This window comes from Cygnus olor, chromosome 7, assembly GCF_009769625.2.
Source record: "Cygnus olor isolate bCygOlo1 chromosome 7, bCygOlo1.pri.v2, whole genome shotgun sequence".
In the NCBI taxonomy this organism is placed as follows: domain Eukaryota; kingdom Metazoa; phylum Chordata; class Aves; order Anseriformes; family Anatidae; genus Cygnus; species Cygnus olor.
This window is the reverse complement of record NC_049175.1, coordinates 4,066,760-4,087,481: the sequence shown is the minus strand read 5'-3', so window position 1 is coordinate 4,087,481 and position 20,722 is coordinate 4,066,760. Positions and strand designations below refer to the sequence as shown.

The window sequence follows — 20,722 nt, the reverse complement described above, 5'->3', positions numbered from 1 at the left end:
ATGGGGGTGTCAGAGGGATGGTAGCTTCAGAATGACAACTGTCAACTTTGTCTACACCTAGGCTTGGCCCCCTCTAATCCTTAGCAAAACAAAACCCAAAAAGCACACCAACCCATCCCACTAAAACACAGCATCTGCTGACTACAGCACAGACGTAAACCGAAGGGCAGAAACCTGCCTCCAAAGCTGGGCAGCAGAAAGCAGTCACACTGTACCCAAATGTCCCCATCTCCCCTGTGGCAGCGGGTCACAGGCAGACAGGCCGTGGGGCCACAGAGCGTGCTCTGCTCAAGGCTGCCAGGCTCCGACATGGCGCCCAGCTCGCAGCTGTCACACACGGCGCCTTGTTACCATCGGCAGGCCTCTGGGGAGGTAGGCAGCCTGCTATGGGGACAGAGCGGAAGAGCAATGAAAACTTGCAGTTTTGCTTGTTTTTTCCTATTTTCCACTGGGGTAAAAGCAAAAGGTTTGTTTACTTAGTCACCACTTCCTTGATTATTTTTCCTCTGTGTGTTTTGTGTTTGTTTTTTTAAATATACCTTTAATTCAGTCTAATGATTCCTTTAAAGCAGAAGTGGAATCAATCTCAAAATTGCATTAGACATTATTTGAAAAACACAAAATAACGAGCGCACCTTTTCTCAGATGTAGCTTGCGATTTCCTCACTTTGGGATGTAAGGGGATTTTAGGGCTGTATCACACTCCGTGTGCAGAAGACCCGATGGCAGCAGTAAGCAGTGTCACGATCTTCAGTTTACAGCACCAACAGCAAAAACCCTTTGCCTCTCTTGGCTTGCTCCACTACAACCCCATTTCTAGGACAACAACTTTCCCAAACCTGTTCTCTTTCCCCTGCTGCACATGAGGCCCAGCCGGGCCCAGCGCACCTGAAGCCACCAGGCCGCCATCACTGCGGCCCCAGCAGCCCCCCGGTGCTGTGGCCTGAGGTGCAGCAGGGACAACAAGAGGTGCTGTGCCCTCTCCGTGTGGGGCTGTCAGCCGTAGGCTCCTGCCTGCCCGGCCGGGCTGCTCCTGCTGTGGCCAGGAACGTCCAAAGCCAGCCCAGGGGCAGCTGAGTCCAGCGCAACCCCTGCGTGCGGCTCGCCACCATTTCCCAAGTGACCGTCCCCACCTGAGCTGCAGCCAGCAGCAGCGTGCTGGGCTGCGTCTTTGTGAGAGAGGACTGAGTTGCCAGCTCGCAAGCGTAAGATAATGAGCACTATTAACCTTGGCTTGCGCCAAGCCATTGTTCTGGAGGTTGGACACCTCTTGAAAAATCCCATTATTACAGACCATTTGCTATCTATTTCCATAGCAACTTTTTTAGTTTATTTTGTTCTGTTTTAGAAAAAAAAATCCCCTTCCCTTTCCCTTCTATCCTATTGTACTTACACAGCCTCAAACAATAACCCACTCGAGCACGGCCATGGAAGTGGTTTGAAGGAACAAAGGCTGCTGCTGGCATAACCAGTGCATCCGACTCCCTGCGTACAGCTGCCTGCATGCCCTCCGCAGCTCCACGCAGCACAGAAGCTGCCGATCCCCTGTACTTCTGCTGTGTGCTGGATACAAAATAAGCTGTGCGCAGGAGGAGCCAATAAAATCATATTGAAGCATCGACTGATGGTGCAGGTGAGTCACAAGCGAGTTCTGCAGCTAGTCCTGCTAAAGGAAGGGCTGCAAGAAGGTTGGGTGACCTGGAAAGAAAGCGGTGTGCACGAACAGGACGAATACGAACCTCACCGGAGGGAGGAGGCGCAGCAGCAGGAGAGCGTCTCAGGCTCCGCGAAAGGAGATTATTGCCACATCTAGCAGTTAGCACCCACCCAAGTAGTGTGCCATCAACTTAATTCTCAAACAAGACTAACAGAGCAGCGAGACAGGATTAGACATGCTTGTTTTTAACCATTCATTTCTCTCTCTGGTGGAATACTATCAGCGTACCACTGGCATCAAAATGCCTGCCCTTCAGAACAAGCAGAGTGCGTTTTTAATTTTACATGTAGCAGTTAGGTCATATGGGGTTATTTATTTTTTAATTTAAACCGGTAAAACATATTTAATCTGTTTTGAGAAAAGAACAAATTGATTTAGCAAGCAGTTCAAGCCTTTCCCTGGAGACAGTCAACCATACTCAGCAATCTGGATATAGGTTGGGACTTCACTAAAGTCATTTTAATTGTAGGTCATAAGAAATGTCAAGATATGAAACACCAAGGAATACGAAAAATTAAGCCATCATTGAGACTAACAAATGTCTTAGATTTGGCAGTAGAGTATTTCTTTAAATCTTTATGGCATTCCTACTTACGCACGGTAGCAGAGCAAACTGGTTAGGGCTGCATGTAATACACGCACATTATTTTTGCTGGTGGAAAAAAAAACCTATACTAAGGGAAAACACTGAGGTGAAAGAAATTTAAAACACTACACTTGTGCATGTGTGTGTTATCTTTTCCACTTCACTTCATTACACTAAACATCTCGTTTATGAACAAAAAGTTTTTTCATCTGGGTCAGAAACCATTCTTCCCTAACACAATAGGAAAGAGACAGGGTTGCATGTACAGTAGTACACACATGAAAAAAAGCAGCAAAAATTAAGAGGATTTAAAAAGTAACAAGAAAAGCAAACAAACAAACAAACAACAACAACAAAAAAAAACAGAAAACCACAACAGTAAAACCCTTTCAGAACTTTGTGCCCAGGTTTTATAAGGCAAAACTCTTCAAAATTTTCTTCTTAGCTAAAAAAGCACCTGTAAAACAGGTTTCTTCATGTGGAAACCCCTTATTTCTGTCATTTAGTTTTGAGCTGAACCTTCGTTTACTAAAACCCTTTTGTAGAACATTGCTGAAATACCAAAAATTTTCCTTTGTCCACTTTCCTCAAACAACAATGACAAAGGAGGGCTCTAAGCTTACCCACAGAAAGTGAAACCCCCGCATCCTTGTTTCACTTCTTAAAACAGAGAAAGATAAAAAATCAGGAGCCCTCATTTTCACAACCAAAGAACATTATCCAAGAGCTCTTACTAAAGCATTTAATGAAAACATACATAACCTCTCTCCTTCTCCTCCTTCTCCCACGAAATAAAGCGTAAGGGTCAGCTATGTGATATCAGCTGCACATATGTATGTGTGTGTGTGCATGTTTTTTTGTGGTTTTGTTTGTTTGTTGTTTTTATCATCCCAGCCTTTTGAGCTTGATCAATATACAAACTTCTATTCCCAGCATTATCTGCCACTCATGAGAGTGGAGACAAAAGTGGGTACTTCTCCCCTTTTGGCTAAATCAGAACAGATCTTAGCAGCAAACAGCTATGGGAACAGAAGGCACTCCAACTGATGCGCTGAAGGCCACACTAATGAAAACAGTTGTACACTTCTGGAAGAAGGGGAAAAAAAAAAAGTAATTTTAACATCCTATTTTGCTGCCAGTCAAATCACTTCTAAAAATCTGCATTATCAACACTAATTTCATCATTTTTTGCCACTGTTCCTACCAGGTGTGCCAAAACCTACAGAAAAGCATTATATCTCTAATTGTGAAGCTGGGCATTTTGCTTGAGTTCAAATCTATCCACTGCCAAGTCCTTCTTGTTGACATACTTAAGGCCAGTTCACTGAACACTGCGATACCCAAAACACCTCCTTCTGCAGCAGAAAGTACTGCACACACACATCCCCACGTGGAGCACCATGGGGCAGGGGACATCGCCAGCTTTGCCTTTACAAAGGAGGAAAGCTCCAACACTGCAACCTACGGAAGATAGAGGCAAACATGCATTTACAGACCCAAGCCTTTTATGCAAGCTAATGTCACAGAGAAATAAAAGCACTGAAAGGAAGGATCACACAGATGTGTCGGAGAGAAAGCGTCCTATCTCGGGATTTTACAGCTAGACGCAGTCTGAGGGTGGTGCGGGTCCCCCCAGCCTTCCCTGCCAGCCGCTCGCTGCAGCAGATGGGCTGCAGCAGGCTCCTCTCTCCTCCATCCCACAGCACGAGCCGTTACGCAAGTGCTCCCAAACTGGTAGCCCTGGATCTTGGTTTTCTGCTCCTCTGGGAGGGCTTGAGGGCAGCATGCAGGGCCTCCTCTCGTGCCAAGCCCTGACAGGCTGCCCACGCTGAAACTCTGGGCCAGCTTCGGCTCGGGGAGGCAGCCAAGAGCAGAACGCGTTGCACAATTTGTGCTCTTTGCGGACATCTGAGCTGGAAAGACAGTCATTGCACAGCAAGCTGAAGTTTGCCTCGGGATCTTTTAAGTTTTACTGCAGGCTGTTCCTAAACTCTTCCACGGATGGCATTTGTAAAACTTGGATTCATTTTCTGTGACACTCAAGAGGGGGGGCAGAGACCCTAAACTAAAACCCAGCCCTCCCTCACCAACCTCACTTCTCACAGCCATGTAAACATCCGCTCACTTCTTTCGTGTCCTCAGAAGGCCTCTCTCTTCAACATGCCAGAAGCCTTTAACCCGTATTCAAGTCGATAGCATCTAGCCCCTGCTCTGAACAGGCACAACAGCAGCAGAGAAACTCCAGCAGATGAGCCCTGGGAGACCCTGCTCCAAGCCTTGGAGATGTGGGGCTGCCACCGAGCACTCCCCTGCCCCTCGGAGGGCAGAGCTGGCCTGGGAGCTCATGACTGCACCCCAGCTTTATGTGGGCACGGGTAGCGCAGTCAGCGACCGTGTGTTTTTATCAAGAGAGCGATGGGGAGGTTTCAACAGGCGAGGCGCAGGCAAACGCTGCCTCCTGCCAGCCCCTGGGGGTGGGATGGACACCCGAGGGGAGAGCTGGTGGAGAAGGACTGTTTGTGCCACACATGACTCGTGGCCTTGGCTAGTAATTAATTCTTCCTCTCGAGAGGACACGTCCCCATACCAGCCCACCCACCCTCCTCTCGAACAAACACAGCACCATGGAGGTCAGGGAGGGGAGGACTCGGTAACAGGGAAGAAAAAAACAAAACAAAACAAAACAAAAAACCCAAGCATTTAATGTTTACATAAGAATGAAATGTTTCATTAATTACATACAGAATCAATTTGCAGCTATTTTCCTTAAATTTCTCAGTCAAACCCACCGATTTGAAGCACTTTGAACTGCGCTGCACCAGTAATTGCGGATGAATATTTTAGATCAGTCTTGAATCACTGTACTGCATACACCGAATGAACTAATAAGCTGCTCATGTGTGGACTACTAATGCATTTTCTTTCTTTCCTAGACAGATGGAGTGCAGTCTAAAATCAGTTGGATTGGCTACTGGGAATCTTCAGAAAGGCTTACAAAAACCTTTAGGTCTGCTGTTTTATTAAAAATATTACTCAACAGCCTGCGTGTGTCTAAAAGGAGCCAAAAAGAAGCAGGAAAACCCAAACAAGTTTGCAAAGGCATGAAAGAACAGTTGGACATTTCACACGACTGCAGCAACCTGCACAGAGTGACAACGAATACTGCAAGTGAAAGGTTACTACAGGACTACCAAAACGAGGGACATTATTGCCACCTACACCGTATTTATCACAATATGGCTGCTTACGGACAGTCATTTTAAATTACATACTGTGGCATATCACTTCTGTCATCTGACAGATGTATTCTAGTTTACAGAAGCATCTGTTGAGTCATCAGGAGATCAGAATAGCTAATTGCACTTTGGGGATGCTTTCAGAGATTATAAGTCCCCTTTTTTCAAGCAAATTTTAAGTGTCCCCATAAATTGAACTCCTTTTTTATATATAAAATTAACATATGCACCCACACTCCAGTGAAATTAATGTATGAAATGTGAAGAATAACTTCCCTAAAGGATTATCTGTTTTCTTCTGCCTCAACTGTGCTCAGCAATGTGGAACAGAAAACAAAGATATAACCTGAATCCCACGTAATTCTGAAATATGAACTAAGACGTGGCCTCCGCTGGCTGGACACAGAATGCAGAGGAGTGAACCCTCACTCACGAGTTTTAAAAATAAAAATGCAACAGCTGTAAACTGTTAGACATTTGACATCTCTTTCCTTTGCAAAATAGTTGTTTCCCAAGTTTATACTATGCTTTATTCTACAAGAAACACAGTACATGCTGTATCTTTGACCATCACAAAAGAGTATTAGACAAGACAGAAGAACCCACAAGATTAAACATAGATTGAATTAATATGACATTAAACCATCTACCATGTGAAATTGTACCTTGTACCAATTGCTTCTTATATGCAGGTAGGAACAGAAGGCAAGTGATCACCTTTCATATATCTAATTATCCAAACATTTGAATTAAAAAGATCAAAAAAACTTGTGGAAAACTTCTGTGAGTTTTCAAAACACATGAGCAGTTGCTTCCAAGCTGAAGTTCACTGGAAGCTTCCAGCCTCCACAGCAGTTGGAGGGTTAATATAACATATTCCCTAAGAAGGATCTATCATATAAACTTGGACTTAAAACAATCTAGCAGTGGACTTTTTGTTTGGCTGGGGTTTTCCAGAAAAAAAGACAGGTAGTCCATTGTTTCTCAGACATGACTGAATTTGCCTGTTCTGTAGCTCATGAACCACAGAGTTCAATTAATCAAATATTTGATTTCACTCAAGAAGTCATCACAGCCCTGAAGTGCTACTGCATAACCAAGAACACCAAGCAAGCTTACCGGCACCAAGACCCCAGCTAGGTTTTGCTTTGCCATAAATCCTAACCTGACAGCACATCTCAGACAATCTAAGTAGACCATTATTCTTTAGTGCTGAGGAAATCAAACTTAAAGGGAGAGTGTAAAAGTTGAGACAAGGACTGCAATCATGACCAAGCTTTAAAGAGGTCCCTCATACTTTCGAAGTTACAGCATATTCCCTTGCTGCTAAACTGAACAGAGACTGCTGTCTCAGTTGCATTAAATTATTAGCTAATTAGCCCTGAGTAAGGACAACAGTGTGTTGATGCTGGCAAGCTGTGAAAAGAACACTTCAGCAAAGAAGATCAATAGCATTTTTGTCTGGCTTAGAAGAAGAAAACTGCTGGCCCAGGTTATGAGTTTAAGCCATTTTTCATTTGGCAGACAAGACAGCACTAGTGACAGATCAATACAGTAACTTTATGATGGGCTGCTGCTCCTGCAGATGGCAGGACCATAAACAGGCATCATTTTTAAAGCCCGGAGCAGTACATTACTTAGACAGAAACCACCTGACCTTTTATAATACTTAGACATTCCTACACAACACGGCACATCAGAAAAACAGAGAAAACCAGGAGGATTAGCTGTCCTGTAAAACAGAAGGGAATATTATCTGCTCGAAATTCATTACTTGAAGTAGCAAGCTTCCGTGCTATTTTGGAGATCACACTAAAACCACAAGGTTGGCATCAGGTAAGCACTTATTCCTTCAAAGAGTGAATGTTATAGGGGATCACTTCTTATTTGATGCAATTTTCTTACCTCTAGGTTATCTAGAATAATAGAAGGAAAAAACTTTCATGTGCTTTTAAAACATTAGATGAGTCACTATCATCTGCAATTAGTAAGCATTTGGGAGAATACATTTACAAATGGGTGGTTATTTTTCCCATATTGCAATATACAGACTGTAGCATTCACATTTATGTTTTTTTTGTGTTTTTTTTAAACTTAAAACTGTATTAGGATTGCCAGTAATGTTTTACTACTTTATCAATGGCAAATGAAAACAAGAAGGTTTTATAATTCTAGTGCTTTTATGTTAAGACCTCTAGCTGAAGAGAACATGAAAGATAGCACCTCAATAAATGATTTAGGTCAGATCTTCAGCTGAGGACACAGGTGGAACATCTGGCTCGGTATTTACAGTCTTTTCACTATAAACATGAAATAAACACAGAACGTGGTGAATTAATCATATCACCAGTTTTCTTCTGCCTCCTCTTCTGAGGCTGTTTTGTGTCAATTACTGGAGAAATATCTGCTCAAGCAGGACACTAATTTTACAAAAGCACACTGGGTTTGTGGGCTTTCATCAATACTTTTTGGTTGCTTCAAGTAACTAATTAACATTAATGTCAACATAAAGGATAGAAGGAGGAGAAAAATATTAACAAGCTCAATATAAAAACTGGCTCCCCATACGGTACTGCTGTGCAGCTGGGTTCCAGCCTGAAAAATGAGATATTAATTTGGTCACTAACTTTACCTTGTGTGATGTGAGCAAACAGCACTGTGTTTTCCTCTTACTAACACCACGGACAGCATTAGTACAAAATACAACAGAACAGCACAAAAAACAGAAGTCTCTTGGTTGGGCTCCGCTCGTGCTAAGAATAACTCGGCGCACACGCACACGATGCCAGATCTGCCACTGATCTGCCTTGCTCCCCAACTCAAACCCCAGCACCTTCCACAAGATCCTATATACATCAAGCTGTGCTACAGCGAGAAAACTACGTATCGGATCTATTTTTAAAAGAAATTGAATTTCTTTAAACTCCAAGGCAGGATGGCTTTAACAGTTTCACATTTATAATCTCACCTCTTTTCAGCATGCACAAGGGCTCTTTATACCCAACCGCACTTAGACATGCTGGCTGCCACGCCTGCCAACCACCAGCACTTGGTTTCAGCCCAGAAACTCTGCCAGCCTGCCGCAAAATTGCTGGCACAAACACACAAAACAGCAGCCCACAACTCCCATTCGCAGGACGCAAAATAGACTTAGAAATGAGGTCTCCGTAATCCGGCTGGGAAAAAAAAAAAAAAAAAAAAAAACTCAATTATTAGGTTTTGGTTGTAAAGCCTGCACCTATTGTAAAATAAATAAATAAACAGAAGATGCTTCTTGTAGACTGCCCGAGTGCCACTGCTCCAATTCCAAAATAGCCACGAGCAGTGCAGGGAGCTGCCCCGGGAGCCCTGCAGAGCAGAGAACATCTTCATCCCAGCATCACATCAGTGCTGCCAGCCGCCTCTGGGAAGTGGGGAAGGGGAGGGAGCCAGCGGCGGTGCTGGGAGGAGATCATCAAGGTCCTCACCACGACTTGGACTTGCTTATTTTTCCTCTCTCCCTGTCAAGATCTACACCACACCCTTCCTCCCAGACCAGTCTCTGCGTATTCCTGCTCTGTTCCTTCTTCAATCAAATTCCCTGGACAGTTTTCTGTACAAAGAGGGCCATTAACTATCCTCGTTGCTATTGTGCTATTAAAATGACACGGCCTTTGTCCGAAGACAGCACAGTATGAAGAGCTTTATAGGCTCGTAACATTACCACCAATAAACTGAGACCCCACTGAGGACCTCCACAGTTTCTTGTTGAAGAAGTTGTACATAAAGCGACAAATCCACAAATACAGCAAAGTGCTGCCACTTTGCTACCACTCAAAAGATTAATTAAGTTGAAGGGAAAAGCAAAGACAGGTTTTGAATCCCACACTGAACTTCTTCTTTGTCCTACAGAAGCAAGCATCTGAGTACCCGTTTTGTTTTTTTTTTCCCAGCAAAATCTCCCCTGAATAGCTCACTATATCTTAACGCCTGCATCAGATTCAGCCAACACAGAAAATCCGCTCTTTGCTTTGTATTTTCAATACTGCATTCACATGAGATACACCTATTAATTTTAGGCTTTGCATTTTAATAAAACTACGAACTATTAGCTGGATAGTAGAGCATTTGTGGAAGGAATCATGTCTTCATTATGCACAGTGCCACGATCATATCTAGCTCCATGATGGCGACCAGAAGGTAAGCTCACAATGCGCAGATTAATAAAACCAATAATGAGACTAAAATAGTGCATTCACATTACACATTGTTCATACTACCATCCACCAGAGCCAATCCTTTCGAGTGTAATAAAGTGAAGGTATTATAATTAGACAGTTCATAATGCCATTTAATCAAGTGTGGAGCTAGAGCACAGTGGGTTGTATACCAAAGACAAAACCACATGAAGCAGTACAATGCTGAGTGCAGGAAAGGGCACACACATTCTTCAGGGAAAATAACAAGTTACTACAAAGCCATGTTTGTTTTCAAGTACTTAATCAAGAGAGTTTGCATACTAGGTAATTTTACATCGTGAAAATAAGTTATTTCATAAACAGCAAATGAAATATGACCACAAGCACATCTTTTGATTCCTGCAGACATAAAACACCAGATTTGAGCTCTCAATTTGTGAATTAATTCTTCATAGTTTCATTGGAAGCATTAATTATACTTATTATATACTTTTATATACTTTATACTTATTATAATTATTTTTGTATTACTGCTTATTACTTACAAAGTGCTTTACAACAACTAACCAATTTTCATGACACCTCCAGAAGTCTCCATGCAATGAAGCTGAGACAGGAGGACCCTGAGCTATCAATGACAGAAAAGCAAGGGTCAAGTAACGTCAAGAGTAAAACTGAGGACTTGTCCATAGAAGTACCGGCACCCGTGGCACACCTCGCGTGACGTGCTTCTCCCAGTGAAGATCAATGCTACTGCTGCTCCTTCCCCTCCCTCAAAACCAGACCGGGGAATACCCTGATCCTCCGCATGAAAGACAAAACTGAATCAAAAGAGTCCCTGGCAAGCGAGAAGCTCAGATGTCCACTCCTGTGTTATAGCCTGGCCTCCTGGCCACGCTGAGAGCTCTTGCTCGCCTGCCTGCCCAGAGCCTGTGCCGTCAGCTGTCACCATGGGGAGCAGGCACGCTCCTCGGTAGGCCAAGGTGTCCACAGCCACTCTCTGGGGAAACAGAGCAAAGACCACTCCTGGCCTAACAGCCCTTGTTTTAACCATACCGTTACATTTTTAGGGAAACACACACAAAAAAAAAATTTCCATTTCTGGAGAAATTTCCTTATTTCTGGAGAAACTTGCTCAATTAACATGAGAATTCAGAAGAACAACCATCAAATGTTCCCAGAAAAACACTTAGGTTTGGGGGCACAAAGTTTACCATACAATTATTATTTATTTCATATAGGTGCGTCTAAGAAATCCTATAGGTATAAGTTCCTTAGCTTGATCTGGATTTGGGGCCCTCAGTGCCCAAATGTGATCTTTCATTATAATACATAAATACCAATAACTATACCAAATGTATGTATCCAAGTTACCAGATAAGTCTAACTTGATGCAGCAGTAACTCTGGGAAAATTGAAGCAGAGAACTAATGAGGCAGCATGGAGCTTCAAAAAATTACTCTCAGGCAAGGCAAGTGTCTTCAGACAGACGTGTTATTTAAAGATTTGCTGCACATATAACAGCACATTCCCAAATGCCAGCAGATCAAGAAATAAAAAGGTCTGAATTAAAACAGGGTCTGCTTTAACACCCATTAAGCATGTACCGAAGATGCCCGTTGCTTTAGCCAGCGTTGGGTCACACCCTCACCACTCAATTAGGCAAGTTTCATGCCTTTCAGCTTATTTTTGTGACAGTTGAACAGTAGCCATTCCCAAAACAGCAAGATGTGGCCTTCCATCTCCCTGGCTTCTCTTCATGGACAACAGCTTAACATGTAAGGACTGAAAAAATAATTTGCAAACCAGGAGTCAGCATTACTCTAATCTGTAGAGTCTCACTCAGCCTTTGTCACCTCCAGAGCAGTGCTGGGATCGGCAGCCTTTTATCTGAGCTTTACAACATTTCACAGAGTGGTTTCTTCCTTCCCTGCCCTTCATGCTCAACTCCTTTTTCATAATTGCATGGCAAAACGAATAAAGTCCAGAGATCACGTGCTTTTATCACTTAATCCCGAACAGCTCATTAAAGTATGAATTTCTATTGATTTTGTTGGGTCATTTACACATTCAAAATACTTGGGTGCTCAAGATGTGTCAGAATGAGCATCCCAAAACTTACTCCAGCGTCGAGGAGAAATGAGGTGTCTTATTTCTTCCTTTAAAAGATTAATTTTTATACGAATTAGGAAAATCATCCTGCTATCTGCACTCTAAACATATTCCTCAAAACATGGCAGAAGGCTTCATACGCATAAAACAAATACAAATTAAAATACACCAAAAAAATAGCAGGACACGTAGTTTAATCCTCACTCAGAAAAACACTAAAATCACAGCTTTGGTACGGATGAAAAGTAGGTCTACTCTTTGTTAGTGGAGATAAATGTTTGCCACCTTAATCTCTAACACGCCGTTCTTATGTAACTGTGGGGTATATTCCCAGGTCAGTCTGTGGGAGATTTATCCAGACAATGTTAATCCTAGTGCCGAACTTCACCAGCATGAATCAAGCCAAAGCGCTGCAGAACATTTTAGCCACAAGCAGTAGCTCCCATCAGACGGGACACACTCAAGATAAAAATCATGCTGTTCTAATATCCTCAGGGCTTTATCCTGCCAGCACTAACTGATAGCGCTGCTTATGAGAGATACTGGTAAAACACAGCAAGAGTAAGGACAAAAATGTATCTTTAATCCTTTATTGAAGCGAATAATTTCGATGAACGCCTCATCTCTAGTGTTTTTGATAGAAACTGTGCCACGACATTAAACTATTTAGACTCTGACTGGTTTCCCTGCTCACACACACAGCGTTGGTTCCATGAACGTCCCCCAGGACCATGTGCACCAAACACCCCACTTGCTGTACCGTTTACAGACTTCAGACGCCATTAGTCATGTCTGTCTTTCGGAAGGGCTGCAGGACCCTTGGTTTTGAAAATCAGGCCTTTGAAGATGCGAGCTGGCTAACTCAAAAACTCAGCACCCAAATCCAAACCCACAGGTCCTTATTTCCAGTACTTTTGATTTTTTTTATTAACTTCTTTTACAAGCACTTTAAGTATTAGCCCTTCATCTGCACCACAGCTCCTTGTCAATGCTTCAGTCAAAGTGAAAACCACAGTCGTTTGACATGGACTTAAGTTGTTTAACACCACTTTCAAATAAAGGGATGTGAAACACCTGAACGCATTGCATCACACTTAATTTTTTTTCCCAGTTGCTCTAATTTTCCCTAAGGCAAAACACTAGAATAATCACTTCATTGTTATATTTACTGACAATGACCCTCAGAAGGCGATAATATATTTATCCCGTAAGATTACATTAGCCTTAATAAAACCTAATGGAAACACCACTAAATCCTCTTTCTTATCACTCATTCTCATTAATTTCAGCAATCGCTATAACTTAACCGCTCAAAGGGCATTAAAGCCTGTGCAGAGAACAAATGAAAGAGAACTTGTGCTGCCTTTCACTTGCACTTTTCATCTTGCTCACTGAACAAATTTCGGGTAGGTAAAAGCAGAGGCCAAGCCAACAGGGGTGTGCAGGGCACCAACACAGGCAGGCAGGAGCTGTCTGCACGGGACACAACCTGGGAAGCTCACGGTCCAGGCAAGACCGAACAGACGGGATGCAGTGAGCGGGAAGCTCGTAAAAGAAAACAAATACGATTGTTATTATTATTGATTTACTTCTTGTTGACACTGCAGGAGAATCAAGTCTTTAGGTGGGATTTGAGCAGAGCAAGGCATGTTTCACAGGGAAGCATGTCCGACGTGCAGACGGCGACACCGGCAGAGGCGAGGAGACTCTCAGGGGAGAAGCAGGTGGCCAGAGCATCAGGACTCACACTGCTGGGAGAAGAGCCTTCTGGCAAGGGCACCTGCCTACAGGTGCTCACATTCACCGTGCCCGGGGTCATTCTGGCTAGCAAACAGAAGCGCGCAGCTCTGGTCGAGAGCTGTCATCTGTATTTCCCTATCTCGTGCCTCCTTTAGAAAGGAGAGGTCCTGACGTGAGGAATCAGACTAGCCCATAAACGAGCCAACTGTGCTGAAATCTGGTTTAACTGCACAGGTCAGGATAGCTCATCAGCCAGCTGCTCTGCGATGTACGTGTAACAAGACACCCGCAGCTTGCTGCCCCTCCAGTGTAATTGCACATCTTGTTCTTTGTAATCATACTTACCACTCAGACGCGGCTGCACAGACATGGCTAATCCTCACGGAGCCCACTGAGAGGCAGGCAGGAAAGGATCACCGTCCCCGTTTCACAGATGGACAGAAATACACGCTACCTAAAGGAGTCGGCTACTGCCTGGAATAATCCGATGCACTTCTGCCGACCCGGGAGAACTCGGCCTCGCTTGTGCTGGTGGCCAGCTTGGACAACAGAGGTCATTTGTCCCAAGCCACAGGGTGTTACTGCGGGATGCAGAAGGAAAACTCTCAGGACACTGAGGGCAGCTGTATTCAGAGGTCACTGTATCACGTGAACTATCCAGTAAATACCTTAAATACCTGGGCTTTGTGTGTTATTGGTTTTTTGCCCTCCTCCCCCCTCCCCCACCCCCAAACAACCTGTAACAGATTCTAATTAAAAAGAAGTCAAAATAAAGCTACAACTATTGTTATCATTCCACTGTGGAAGGAAAGAATCTCCCCACAACCTCATTAATTCCAACAACAATTACAATTATTAGTTATCGGCGGCATCCAGAACATAGCATGGCAGCTGGTGCCAGAGGAGAGACGGTTACTTACAAGCCATAAGGAAACTTACAAGCCATCAGAAAACCAGAGGAAAGCAGTGCACAAGTGACATGACATACACACGGTAAATAATACAATGAGGCGGCTGCACAATATATTTTTCTGTATTTGTTACCAGGCTACATACGTTATTCTCAAACACCATGGTAAAGCTGAAATTACCAGGATAGTATCTTACACGAGAGCTCTAAGAAAGGCCACTGACTTCTAGCAGTGAAGTATGAGAGGACAGCCATGCTTTGGAGGTGAAATGAAGAGACAAGTGTCTGCCCAAGTGAAGATGGACGGACAGACATTGCAAGTGTCCGTGCGGGGGGAAACGCAGAGCAGAGCAGTGCCACGGCACGTCCAGGCCAGCAGACCTACTCAGTGCAGATGCTGTGTTTGGTACTTTCTGGGCAAGGCCCGTGATTTTTAATCCCAAGGGCACAAAGAGCACGTCGTGTTACAACGACCTGCTGCACTCTGAGCGTGCAGTGTGCGACTGAGGGACTTTGAGAGTAGCAAGTATTTTCTTTTGAGCAGACAGCATACAAACGTACTTGCTAGTTGGAAAAGAGTTTCGGTAATCATTTTACAAGGTTTTTAAGGTCTAAAAGATAAGAATCAAACTTAACTAGCTATTTCTGTATTTGAAACGACAAATTATCAACCACAATTAATAAATCAACCACCCAAACTTCCAAGACATGATGTCGTGTTCTTTTAAACACTTCTGGTACACTTAAATTACATTTCCAATCTGTCTTGTGGATTTCACATTGCTAGGAATTTTAGAAATGCAAAATGATTTCCTCAGTTTGGTTTAAGCAATCAACTGGCTCCAGAAGCCAGGGTTTTAAATAGAACGATGACCACGAGACCAATAGCCAGGTTGGGGCATTGACCCCAGCATTACTTTCAGACCCATTGCTATTTCTCAGTCCCCTTTCAATGTACCGCTGCTCATCAAAATGGGAGCTACTTAGCTTACAACCCTGCACTGAAGTTGCTTCTCGCTAGCAGGAAACATTTACAAAGACATTTTATATCACAGATTGATGTTTTAGCCAGGTCCACGGACAGAAGAAACATCAATACAGTGGCTAGCTAAACTCTCCCCTCCCTCACATCCCTGGTCTTTATGCTGCTCCAAACTTTCCCATCTTTGGTCGTGTTCACTTCTTTTTGACTCTATGCCTTAACAAAAGGCAGCAATGCTATTTTTCATCCTCCTAAAAGGAATCCTCCCTAACCATTTTAGAAACTTAGGTGGGAGTGGAAAGAACGTGAGGTTTTACTCAAAACCCAAAGTATTTGCTGTCAATCTAAGCAGCCAACTGTTCCAGCCAGACCTTCCTCTGGTCAAGCACCAGCTACAGCAGAACATCTCTGATCTCAGCCATGAACAAACACTTCAGTACCTCCTAATTTCATGCATCTTTCCAGAGAAAAAAATGCATGACGTTTGCTTATCAGTTGCTTACTTTTGGGACCTTTGCTGAAGGACGAGCCAAGATTTCATAGAAGACACTGCACTTTGTCTTATTTTCTGCTTGAAGATGCTAGCAGGATTCATTATGGTTAGTTAACGTTTCTGTACCTACATGTCAAGAAAATATGGTTTTCTTCACCTTCAGAAGTGGATGCAGGATAAAATATACCTTACACAACTGAATTTAGAAGACATGGAGATGAATTATGTGGCACCATGTATCCCAAATCCAACATTAAAATAAAAAATAACTGTTTCAGATAATCAATCCAGTTTGTTTACTAAGCTACCTGGCTACCAGCCAGAAGACAGCAATACGAAGGGCTTTTATAGATTCACTGAAAAATAAAAATCCATTTTCTACAACAGGATTCACCATTCACCAACTCTTCCTTAGTTAAAAAGAGAGCAGAGGGATTCTGTCTTTTTCCAGCCTTCTCTTACAGAGGCTCACAGTCAAAACACACTTCTCAGGATAAACCAACACGCCTGCTTACGCTACCTTTCATGTTTCCACGTGCACAACTTGCCTACCAGTTTTTAGGGATTATGTAAATACTTATTAACATCATGTGGTTTCAACTGGGAGAAAATCCCTGATAAAATTGCTCACCAAATGACCTTTTATAGCTTTCCTTTAGCATCCAAGATTAAGCAAGAAAGACTTGTAATGATATTTACTTTTTAACTAGTATTATTTCAAAAGGTAGGAATGCCCCATGAAAAATTTATATTTAAAGAAATCAGGTTGATTCTGCACAAACCACAAAGAAATTCAACAGACAAATCAGACAACAACCTCTAATAATCTAGTATCAACACACTTTAATGCCTCCAAATGAAGTGCTCATCTGAACTGACCTCTCCACTCCCACCAACAAGCATGTGGTGGTGCTGAGCCACAGTACAGCAGGCACGCTCTTGGGTTATATAGCACTACTAAATGTGTTACAGATTTTATAGGCTTGTTACAGAGACACACAAGTATGTTAGAGATTATAAGCCTAATAATATGAGGTAAGAAAGATGGACAGAGAATATAGTGTTATGCTCTCACAACATGAGCAGTTTTTTTTAAATGAAGTAATTCTGACTTCTCATTGGAGATCTGCAAACCAAAAACCATCAGTTATTTCAAAACGTGGAAAAAAATGAAAAGAAGAAAGATCAAGAAAAGAAGAGCAGAGGATCAGAACCCATTCAGAGTTAACTTGGGATGCCCGATACGCAAGCCAGCACCTCCCAGCTCCGGCTGCCATGCCGCACTGGACGCCTGGTGCCAGCAGTGCCCCAGATCCAGCAGTGCAGCAGGAAATGCCAGCCTTGTTTCGTGGCAGCAGGCAAGGCCAGCTGCCCCGGGAGCCCCAGCAAGGCAGAGCAGCAGAGCCCAGCCTGTCCACGAGCCCCTCAGGTGGGCTCAGAGCCACAGCCATGCAGGGGGGCCAGGGCACACAACCCTCCTGCCACTGCTTCCCCACCTGAAGCAACATTTACCCAGCTCACACCAGAGCACTGAAAAGGTTAAGTCATGTGTGCAAAGCGCTTTTAAAATGAAAGTGTGCTTTATTTCTCTCCTTTCAGCCATGGCAGTCATCCTCACAGAAATCCGAGTAGTAGCCGGGAGCTTCCTATTCAGCCAGTTATAAAAGTCACTGTTCTCTTGATAGCTCCGCCTGACCCACTTCTCCACCTCCCGCCAGCTGCAGCAGCATTTAAATGCCGAGGAGTTTATCAGTACAGAGCTGAAACGTTAAGGAGAGGGGGCCATATTAGCAGAGACAGGAAAAGCCAGAATTTATGACACAGAAAAGGCACTGCTTATCCAGATGAAATTTATTATAGCCCATTTGAGTTAAAATATCACATATGTATGAGGCCTTAATGAAAATGTAACCCAGAAGGGAGCGAGGAGAAAACAGGGCTGGCTGAACACACGTGCGGAAAGAATCCGATCCCAAGGGCTGGCCGGCAGGGACGTAACCCGCTTCGGGTCCGCGCGCCCTGTGCCAGCACCAGCGGTGTGAAAGCAGAGGTCCCTATGGCCCTGAGAACTCATGGGATGGAGGGAGCTGTGGAAACAACCCAGCAAAGGGAGGCATGTCGAAGGTTTCAAATCTATTCAGCATTATGCGCTGCAGGGTAAAGGCAGAGCACATCGCAGCTGGCCAGTGCTGCGTGTTTGTGCAGCAAGTAGCAAGAGAAAAACCTGAGCCCTGTGGGAAGCTTTGGGGGCTTCCCCGACGAAACCAGCAAATGACCATCTCCATCAAAAGGGCTCTTGCTACAAATAGATTAAAGCGAGTGGTTTCAGTCCATGCGGCCCTTCAGAGGCAGCAGCTCTGGAGGCGGCCACGTCCCCCTCCCGTAAGCAGGGCACAGTTACCCCACTGCGTGCTGCGGAGCAGGGAGGAGGAAGGCAACGGGGCTGCCCTGCCTTGGTGAAGCAGAGCGTGAGCCTGGCCACAACCCCTTTCTGCTGAGGCTGCCAAGACAGGTGTACAGGCACAGACCTGCAGAAGATGCTCCCCAAGCCTAGCTGAGCGCCTGCTTTTCAGAGACATCATCCAGCAGGGCTGCCTGCGCCCCACCACGGGCCAGCCCAGCCATGCACGGGGCAGCTTGCCCTCACAGCCCGCTGCTCAGCACGGCGTGGAGGCAGCTCGCTCCTTTCACAACCCGTAAATTCCTTCCAAGCCACCTTTCCCCTGTAGCTCACTTGGCAGATGCAACCCGTGTTGTACCCCAGCTTTGCTTAGTTCCCCAGCAGTGTTACAGCACAAACAATTTCAAATGCTGGATTCAGGATTTGGATTTCAGCATTTGAAGGGTCAGAGCCCCTACCAGCAGTTCCCTACGTCACCAAATGTCACTGTGAAATATTTACATCCTAGACTGAATCGCGATCAAGTGCTTCTGGACAGCCAAACAGCCCCGGTTAGCACTGATTAGCTGGGAAGCCTCGAGGCAGGGCGACAACAGATGCACAAGCCCCCACTGTGTCAGCACGTCGTGCACGGGCTACGTGCAGCTGAGGCTCAGCGACCAGGAGCAGCAGCTCCCCCCGCGAGGACTACGTCAACTGCTCTCCCAGCGAGGCCTCTCCTAGCCCTCACTGCTGTGCGATGCACACGGAAGAATCTGCCTTTATTTCTTCTCTTCGCTGAGGAAATAATTAACCCATAAAAGGTTGTACCGACAATAAAGGCTTAGACACAGATAAAGCAGCACTCGTGCTCCTGCAGAACACAAGACGGATGGTCGGGGACAGACAAACTTAAATCTAATTTCCTTCATTTTGAACCAAGTGAAAGATTTTCAGAAAATCCATGAGGAGAGATACTAAATCAATACACAGGGTAAGTTTGGCTAATGTCCTTTTATGAGCCTCATACATTGTTAAAATTATGAGCTGTTACTAACAACATTACCATTGAAATAAGTAAATACATGCATTATTCTTCAAGCAGAGCAAATTCATAAAACAAGAAATAAATTACATTTACAGCTAACATGAAAAAAACTTTGGGGGACGTATTTCTGGGCATCCAACGTGAACTCCCACTTCAGAAAGACTCACTTCTCCATCTGACACACGCGCACGGGCTCACAGGTGTTGCCAGAGCTGTGCCGAACACACGGGACAGCGTTAGCAGCAACAAGGGGTAGAATTTAGAAAGTCTTGAAACGAATATGCCATAAAAAGAAATGAGTGTTGGCAGCTGAGCAGGTAATAAGCCTTATTAAAATGCAAATTAACAACATCGAAATTGTGTTTATGTTTTCACGACTATTTTGCAAAACCTAGCGTAGGCCTCCTATATTGAAAAAGTTCAGTTTTTGGACAATCATGAACATTCAGGTCAGTGCCAGCTAATAAAAACAAAGTATAAGAAACGAGATGGCTTAGCATGAGCAAAAAGAAAAGAAAAAAAATCACCCTGTGTTTATCCTCATGGAAGTTCCTTAATTCAGCATGATACTGTTATAGCTGCTTTGAGTTATCATACCAAATGTATAATTTCACAATGAGTTTCATTGTAAGCAATGTTTACATCTCCTGGAGCCTGGCAGTTATCTGAAAGCTACTCCTTTGACTCTTTTTCAGTTTTCAGGCATATTTTTAGCTTTTCTATCTACTGGCAGCATCTAGAATATGAAGGTTCAACAGCCAGTAGACAAAACAATTTTTCCTAGGCATCTTTTTTTGAAAAACTTCAATACCTTGGCTTGTGATTTACAAACATCTTACATCCGTACGACTGTTTGGTGAGCAATGCCGCCTCTCCAGCCTGAGACCAGCACCCCAGTGATGTCTGCAGAGGGACACGGCACTGGGGTCTCGCTGGCTGTGCATGGGGGCACCGCCTGCAGCTCTGCAGCCAAGCGGACGGCTCGTTCCTGGGCTCTGAATACTAGCAGCCTTTCTCAAGCTCCCGCTCAAATAAGGAAGCACCCCCAGATAAGAGAAGAGGCACACACGCTCGCAAAAAGTAGATGCTGTGATTTGCGCTAACGAGACAGAAATAGCAGCATGACTGAGCCCCAAGTACATGATATGACACGTGCAGCTGTCTAAATAGCTCCGCTGACGGTGTCACTGTGCGCTAATGGCATTCCCTTCTGCTTGGCCTCATCTCTCCACTTTACACAAGAGCTTAAAAATTCAGGCACCTCCAGCTCCACCTAGACTGAGCTACTTAAATTCTAAAAAGCAGGAAAAGTAGCCATACAACTAGTTAAGATTCCACTT

At 44.2% G+C, this 20,722-nt stretch overlaps 1 protein-coding gene across 16 annotated transcripts in view; it reads right to left on the bottom strand.

Annotated features, from left to right (window-relative positions):
- Window positions 1-20,722, bottom strand: part of ZMIZ1 (zinc finger MIZ-type containing 1) — a 347,687-nt gene that overhangs the window by 235,756 nt on the left and 91,209 nt on the right. The window lies entirely within an intron of this gene.